This window comes from Neoarius graeffei, chromosome 25 (assembly GCF_027579695.1).
Source record: "Neoarius graeffei isolate fNeoGra1 chromosome 25, fNeoGra1.pri, whole genome shotgun sequence".
NCBI lineage: Eukaryota > Metazoa > Chordata > Actinopteri > Siluriformes > Ariidae > Neoarius > Neoarius graeffei.
This window is the reverse complement of record NC_083593.1, coordinates 45,418,869-45,428,215: the sequence shown is the minus strand read 5'-3', so window position 1 is coordinate 45,428,215 and position 9,347 is coordinate 45,418,869.

The window sequence follows — 9,347 nt, the reverse complement described above, 5'->3', positions numbered from 1 at the left end:
GTTCAGGAGGAAACCGTTACTGACGCACGCGAGCCGTGGTTCCTGTTAACGCCATCATGGGCAGGTTTCTCTTTCTGACACGCCTATTATTATGCAAATTACCCCCCACCTACTGCACAGCACTGCTTAATTATCTATAAACCAAGACTGGGTTTGTAGACTGTCAAAAAAATGATAACATTGGGATGGATGGTATTAGCTTCAAGTGAACACCTTGGACATCTTTTAAAGCTTTACCTTTCAATCTTTACTTTAAAAAACATTTACACACCTGAAATCATTAGACACAGAGATACATGATATTAAAGACGATACATGTAAATGTATAGTTTAGTAACGTATTTTGAATAGGGTTATTATCAAGGGTGGCACGGTGGTGTAGTGGTTAGCGCTGTCGCCTCACAGCAAGAAGGTCCGGGTTCGAGCCCCGTGGCCGGCGAGGGCCTTTCTGTGTGGAGTTTGCATGTTCTCCCCGTGTCCGCGTGGGTTTCCTCCGGGTGCTCCGGTTTCCCCCACAGTCCAAAGACATGCAGGTTAGGTTAACTGGTGACTGTGAATTGTTGTCTGTGTCTATGTGTCAGCGCTGTGATGACCTGGCGACTTGTCCAGGGTGTACCCCGCCTTTCGCCCGTAGTCAGCTGGGATAGGCTCCAGCTTGCCTGCGACCCTGTAGAACAGGATAAAGCGGCTAGAGATAATGAGATGGGATGAGAATGAAATCATTAGACACAGAGATACATGATATTAAAGACGATACATGTAAATGTATAGTTTAGTAACATATTTTGAATAGGGTTATTATCAAGGGCGGCACGGTGGTGTAGTGGTTAGCACTGTCGCCTCACAGCAAGAAGGTCCGGGTTCGAGCCCCGTGGCCGGCGAGGGCCTTTCTGTATGGGGTTTGCATGTTGTCCGTGTGGGTTTCCTCCGGGTGCTCTGGTTTCCCCCACAGTCCAAAGACATGCAGGTTAGGTTAACTGGTGACTCTAAATTGACCGTAGATGTGAGTGTGAATGGTTGTCTGTGTCTATGTGTCAGCCCTGTGATGACCTGGCGACTTGTCCAGGGTGTACCCCGCCTTTCACCTGTAGTCAGCTGGGATAGGCTCCAGCTTGCCTGCGACCCTGTAGAACAGGATAAAGCAGCTAGAGATAATGAGATGAGATGAGAATGAAATCATTAGACACAGAGATACATGATATTAAAGACGATACATGTAAATGTATAGTTTAGTAACATATTTTGAATAGGGTTATTATCAAGGGCGGCACGGTGGTGTAGTGGTTAGCAATGTTGCCTCACAGCAAGAAGGTCCGGGTTCGAGCCCCGTGGCCGGCGAGAGCCTTTCTGTGCGGGGTTTGCATGTTGTCCGCGTGGGTTTCCTCCGGGTGCTCCGGTTTCCCCCACAGTCCAAAGACATGCAGGTTAGGTTAACTGGTGACTCTAAATTGACCGTAGGTGTGAATGTGAGTGTGAATGGTTGTCTGTGTCTATGTGTCAGCGCTGTGATGACCTGGCGACTTGTCCAGGATGTACCCTGCCTTTCGCCCGTAGTCAGCTGGGATAGGCTCCAGCTTGCCTGCGACCCTGTAGAACAGGATAAAGCAGCTTGAGATAATGAGATGAGATGAGATATATCTTGGTGGGCAGCACGGTGGTGTAGTGGTTAGCACTGTTGCTTCACAGCAGACATGGGAAGAACATGCAAACTTCATGGTTTTCATGTTCTGGGTTCGAGCCCAGTGGCCGACAAGGGCCTTTCTGTGTGGAGTTTGCATGCTGTCCGTGTTGGTTTCCTCCAGGTGCTCTCGCCCATAGTCAGCTGGGATAGGCTCCAGCTTGCCTAGGACAGGATAAGCAGCTACAGATAATGGATGGATGGATGGATGGATGGATGGATGGATGGACGGATATCTTGGTGGTGCAGTGGTTAACACTGTCACCTCACAGCAAGAAGGTTATGGGTTCGAGCCTAGTGGCTGATAGATGCCCTTCTGTCTGGAGTTTGTATGTTCTCCCCGTGTCTGCGTGGGTTTCCTCCGGGTGCTCTGATTTTCCCCACAGTCCAAAGACATGCAGGTTAGGTTAATCGATGGCTCTAAATTGACCATGAATATGAACGGTTGTTTGTCTCTGTGTCAGCCCTGCGATGACTTGGCAACTTGTCCAGGGTGTACCCTGCCTCTCGCCCATAGTCAGCTGGGATAGGCTCCAGCTTGCCTGTGACCCTGTAGAACAGGATAAGCGGCTACAGATAATGGATGGTTAGCTACAGATAATGTAGTGGTTAGCCCTGTCGCCTCACAGCAAGAGGGTTCTGGATTCGAGCCCAGTAGCTGATGGGGGACTTTCTGTCTGGAGTTTGCATGTTCTCCCCGTGTCTGCGTGGGTTTCCTCCGGGTGCTTCGGTTTCCCCCAAAGACATGCGGTTAGGTTAACTGGCTACACTAAATTGCCCATAAGTGTGAAAGTGTGTGAGTGTGCAGAAATGAACTGCCCACCCTATCCAAGTCAACCAAACGTGGTTTGCCTCAAGCCTGGATCGGATTCAGCAGCGACGGCGATGATCTTGTTGCTGCATTGCTCTATAGTTCTCCATATTTCAGGGATTTGTTTCAGTACAGTGACCAGCCAGAGACTCCCTCAGTAAAGACTTGTTTTATGAACATAATCCAACTATTAAAATATTAGGCTAATTACTTAATTCCGTAGCTTCCGTTTTATTGAAACTACAGCAGAATGTTTAATTCTTGAACTTTTCACTTAAACACATTAGGTCCATTATTTGTAGGATATACTGCTCCCCAGGCTGACCTGGGTATGTTGTATGTCGCTCTGGATAAGAGCATCTGCTAAATGCCTGTAATGTAATTAAAGTTCTTATTGTCATTAACTATTAACTGACTGCATTTCATTGGCTTTGTACCAGTACTCTGCGCAATGACAATAAAGTCGAGTCTAATCTAATTCGGACATCACAGTTCTGCAACACATAAAAATGAAAATTGGTCTGGCCAGTTACCAACTACCAAAGCATAGGCCCAACTGGTTTAAAAGGGAAAAAAAAAGGCAATCCACAGGTCCATAAGCCTGTGGGTCTGGTCTGGCCAGATAATATTTCTAATCCAGCATAACAAATGAATTTAAATTCTGTATTTTACAATAATATGGAGCGGCATGGTGGTGCAGTGGTTAGCACCTGACAGCAAGAAGGTTCCCGGGTTCGAACCTCATGGCCGATGGGGCCCTTTCTGTGTGGAATTTGTATGTTCTCCCCGCATCTGTATGGGTTTCCTCCAGGTACTTCGGTTTCCCCCACAGTCCAAAGACATGTAGATTAGGTAAAATACCCAGCCGCTGGGGCTGCACAAGCCAGTGCATACTTAGTGCTGGTCCCAAGCCCGGATAGACTGGGGAGAGCTGCATCAGGAAGGGCATCCAGTGTAAAACCTATGCCAAATCATATATGCGGAACAGATCCACTGTGGTGACCCCTAAAGGGAGCAGCCGAAAGAAGAAGATTGTACAATAATATAGAGCAATAAACTCAAGGCCGTACTGGCACAATGTACTAATGATATGTAATTCTTCATGAAAGCGAAATTTTTACAGTTATTGGGTGAATACTTACGCAATCACAATTTTTTTTTAACCACATAGATCCTGATAACCTTGAACTGGAACGCTAACTGTATCCCAGGCCTCATCGCCCAACATCAGTGCCTGACCTCACTCATGCTCCTATTATTATAGCAAACGGGGACTAAATCTGGAATGGAATGTCCAAAAAAGCACATATGAGTGTGATGGTCAGATGTCCACAAACTTTTGGTAATATAGTATACCTTTCAGATAAATGAACACATTTAAGAGGAGTTGTTGATGTGTTATTGTCTGCTAAACTGATTTTATTTTTGTCTTACTTGACATTCGATGAAGTGTAATGTGGCACGTCTTTAAAGGCCCAGTCCCACTGGCCGATGGACACAAAACGTATGCAAAAAGGACACAGCGGACGAGCAAAATTTCGGGGGTGGCTCTATCCGTTTTCATCCGCTCCAGAAATGGACAAAATTGGCGAAAATTTGCGAAAACAGAACGGAAAAGAACGGACGTGGGTAGTATATAGCGGGGATGTTAAACGCATGTTCATAGGAAGCCTAGCGGATGAAAGCGGATGGAAGTGGATGACAGCTCCTTAGGGGTTACCGGTGATAACTGAGAAGCGGACGCATAGCAGAAAGAGCGGATGCATAGCGGATGAAGGGGATGCATCACGTACGCCTAACGGAAACAAAGGGGATGTTGCGCGGATGTATATCGGATGCAGACTGTTCACTGCGCATGCGGGGGGTATGAATTGCGTCTGCTCCGCGGATATAAAGGGATGCAGCACGCACGCACGCCGTCAGCATAAAGCGGAAAGACGTGCTGGCGGCTACATCGAGAGATCCAGATGATTTTCTCCCCCTTTTTATACAAAATATCGATTGTCCGCTAGGTGTCCTTCTACATACTCTAGACATACTCCAGACATCCTAAATATACGAGATACATCCCAGATATAAACGCTTTGTCCATTTTGAATACTTTATATACGAGATGCATACGCTTACATCCTTTCTATTTCCGTGCTACTAACGATGAATAGACGTTTCATGTACCTTATCTTTCCTCCCTCTTTCCGTTTTCAGCTGCAGCGGATGTGAGTTGCGAGGATGCCCAGAGGATGCAGAGAGGATACAGCAGACGTTTAACGGATGATAACGGACATAGAACGTTTGTTGCTCGTATATGTCGCGGATTTACATCGTACACGGGGGAAAGTTCATCCGTTCTAAAAGTTTTGTGCAGCTCAAAACTTTTTGCGCGGATGAAATCACAGTGGACGGATGCTCGATGGATAGAGCGTATGAAGCACGTATGCAATGAGTACACAACGGATGCATAGCGTTTTCCAACGGATGGCAAAGATTTTTTTTACGTTTTACATCCTCTTTGCATCCGTAAGTGCAGTGGGACCGGGCCTTAAGATGAGTTTGACACAGATTGTGTACAGATGACTCTGTTTAGGATTAATAAACAGTTTATTAAGAGTCTGCAACTGGGAATGAATTTATTTGAATTTGGTGAAAATCTTTATATGTCTATAGAGACACATCCTGAGTATATGATAAATCATAAAACTTTGGAAAATAAAACTTATCTTGGGCTAATTTTTTGCTGAGATTTTTAAAAATTCTTAAAACGTCAATGATCATCACAACACATGAAGAAGAAGAAACCTTTATTTGTCACATGCACACTTCAAGCACAGTGAAATTCATCCTCTGCATTTAACCCATCTGAAGCAGTGAACACACGCACACAGAGCATTGGGCAGCCACACCAGAGCGCCATCAGGGGGTTAGGTACCTTGCTCAAGGGCACCTCAGCCCAAGGCCGCCCCACGTCAATCAAACTGCATGTCTTTGGATTGTGGGGGAAACCAGAGCACCTGGAGGAAACCCACGCAGACACGGGGAGAACATGCAAACTCCACACAGAAAGGCCCTCGCCGGCCAGTGGGTTAGAACCCGGAACCTACTTGCTGTGAGGCGACCGTACTAACCACTGTGCAACCGTGCTGCCCTAATACCACATACTAAAATATATAATAAGTATAAACATGTCTAAATTACCTTTGTATCTTATGCAAGAATATATATATATATAGTCACATACAGTAACTTCAATGTTGTGAAGGCAATAGTTACTGTTGTTATCATGTTACGTCACTTCAATCACCACAAGATGGAGACACAGCAAAGTGTTTGATCAAGAACTTCAGAACTGAGCCTCCAGAGTCAGTGCTGTCTTCAGTTCCTCATCAGATATCAGCTTTCCCTAAAAAGACATTGTAAAAATGAAGAAAAAAGTTTTAGTGCTATTTCAAATGATAAAATGCCAAGTAGGGGAGAGCAGGGAGACTTGGGACAGTTTGTATTCCCATAAATTAATTTCAACCAATCAGGTTTTAGATTCCACTATCAGAAGTTAGATGCTTCCCCTGAGAGTAACCTACTTCCTTTGGAGCCATGAAACTGGACACTGCAGTAAGGTTTGTGCAGGTAAACATTTTATCAACCAAAACTTGTATTTTCTGCTTTGCTTTCACCTCCATTCTATGATGTAATGTCCATCCATCCATCCATCCATCCATTACTCATAACCGCTTAGGGTCGCAGGCAAGCTGGACCCTATCCCAGCTGACTATGGGCGAGAGTTGGGGTGTACCCTGGACAAGTCACTAGGTCATTGCAGGGCTATGGTGTAATGTACACTAGTGAATTGGGGATTTGTTAGGAATTAAAGTATGGAGCTTAAAGAAAGAAGAAGAAAAGAAAGCACAACTTTATCCATTGCACACTTGTGAAATTTCCTCTCTGCATTTAACCCATCTGAAGCAGTGAACACACACATGCGAGCAATGAGCACACATCCAGAGCAGTGGGCAGCCATGCTAACAGCACCCAGGAGCCTCGCTCAAGGGCACCTCAGCCCAAGACCGTCCCATATTAACCTAACCGCATGTCTTTGGGGAAAACTGGAGCACCTGGAGGAAACCCACACAGACAACATGCAAACTCCACACAGAAAGGCCCTTGCCGGCAGCTGGGTTCAAACCCAGAACCTGTGGTTGGACACCACCATGTCACCCATTAGAGTTGCCATAGATAATATTATTTATTAAGTTTAACTTCGGGCGGCACGGTGGTGTAGTGGTTAGCGCTGTCGCCTCACAGCAAGAAGGTCCTGGGTTCGAGCCCCGGGGCCGGCGAGGGCCTTTCTGTGTGGAGTTTGCATGTTCTCCCCGTGTCCGCGTGGGTTTTCTCCGGGTGCTCCGGTTTCCCCCACAGTCCAAAGACATGCAGGTTAGGTTAACTGGTGACTCTAAATTGACCGTAGGTGTGAATGTGAGTGTGAATGGTTGTCTGTGTCTATGTGTCAGCCCTGTGATGACCTGGCGACTTGTCCAGGGTGTACCCCGCCTTTCGCCCGTAGTCAGCTGGGATAGGCTCCAGCTTGCCTGCGACCCTGTAGAACAGGATAAAGCGGCTAGAGATAATGAGATGAGATGAAGTTTAACTTCTGGGGGAAAATAACATTTAAGGATTTGTTTTTTCCCAAAAAAAATGGCTGGATGGGATGGCAAGGTGATGTAGTGGTTAGCACTGTTGCTTCAGAGCAAGAAGGTTCTAGGTTCAAACCTCGTAGCTGACAGAGGCCTTTCTGTGTGGAGTTTGCATGTTCTCCTCGTGTCTGGATGGGTTTCCTCTACAGTCCAAAGACATGCGGGTAGGTTAAACTGGCTGGAGCTGTTTGTTAAAAATATGGGTGTGTCCTTGCAAGAGGATGAAACTTATTTCATTCCTTTTCAAGAATGGAACTGTTTTGTCTCGTCAGGTTTTGGGTAAACTGACATTTTTCTATCACTGTACCAGCACTGTGTGTTCATACAGTTCATATGTTGCACGTTTTGATAATAAATAAAAATTAAACATGTAGGATTAACTAGGCATTTTATTTTTGCTCCATGTCTCCCCACTATGTCTCATGTCTCCCTGCAAAAACTAATGAGAGAAAAAGTGGAGCCTGAAGGCCAGTAGATGTGACAAGCTGAGAAACTAATGTTGTGGTAAGCGGGTATAGTAAATAATCTCGAATGCAATATGAATGTAACGCGACCTGCAAAGAATTTCACACAATCTATAAAAGCTGAAAATTTGTCCCAAGTCCCCCTGCTCTCCCCTATACTCTTAGCTTAGACGTATTTGCTATCAGGGTAATCAAGCTTATTTAATTGTTATAGAGTTTTTATTTGTTTGTTTGTTTGTTTGTTTTATACCAAGGCATTCATGTTAAATTACAGCATTAATATTTGATAAGAAATGCTGTTCTGGCCTGACCTGCTTAGTGAAGTAATAAAAATAGCATCCACAGCTGTACTGAAAACAGCAGCAAACATAAGGTTCGACTTCATTTCCTGCAGCTTTTTAACATTTTTGTTAAAGAAACAAGGAGAGAATTTGCATTTCTAACTGATTCTGATAAATATTTACCTGTCAACTGGCAGGGTGCTAATTTGATAATTTATCAAACGAATCTATTAATGTATTAAGTATAAGGAAGTAAATAAAAGAAGGTCAGACGTCATGACTTTCATCAAACCGCTGTTATGAACAGAACAGTGTCCTTAAATGCATATATTTGATTATAATTTTGTTTTTCAAACACTGGCGGTGGCACAGCAAACACGTTCTGGGTTTGAACCTGTCGGGTGACCAGGGCCTTTCTTTGTGAACCTGTTCTCTGATGTTCTGGTTTCCTCCCGCAGTCCAAGACATGCAGTTTAGGTCAACTGGCTACATCAAATTGCCCAGAATGGCTGGCTTTCTCGATGTTAACCCTGTGATAGACTGGTGGCGTGTCCAGGCTGCACCCTGCCTCCCGACAAATGTCAGCTGGGATTGGCTCCAGCTCATCTGCCACCTGCAGTAGGGAAATTGAACGAATGAGTTCAAATTTTAAACTACATTTATATTTGCTTAAAAATGATAATAAGAATCTGATGATAAGAGCATTCTCTTTACTTTTTTTTAAATATATGAAACAATAAGGGCGGCACGGTGGCGTAGTGGTTAGCGCTGTCGCCTCACAGCAAGAAGGTCCTGGGTTCGAGCCCCGGGGCTGGCGAGGGCCTTTCTGTGTGGAGTTTGCATGTTCTCCCCGTGTCCGCGTGGGTTTCCTCCGGGTGCTCCGGTTTCCCCCACAGTCCAAAGACATGCAGGTTAGGTTAACTGGTGACTCTAAATTGACCGTAGGTGTGAATGTGAGTGTGAATGGTTGTCTGTGTCTGTGTGTCAGCCCTGTGATGACCTGGCGACTTGTCCAGGGTGTACCCCGCCTTTCGCCCGTAGTCAGCTGGGATAGGCTCCAGCTTGCCTGCGACCCTGTAGAAGGATGAAGCGGCTAGAGATAATGAGATGAGATGAGATGAGATGAAACAATAACTATGAAGGCTTAATTCTGTGTAGCACTATATATAGTAGGTCATGTTTTCTCAGTGAGGAATCCTGAAGAAATGATCGGCATGTCTGGTGGTTTCGTGACACCATGTAGGCATTCCTTTCCAGTCCTCTGTACTGTGATTATGTCCTCAAGTAATAAACAGCAAAACACATTTTACATTATCTTATAGTCAATATTATCATAGCTGAAAACGCCTACATTTAAAGCTAGACTGCCTTTCAGATTTTTCAAGTTTAGGTCATAAAAAGAATTTTCCCTGACACCTACTTGTTTTT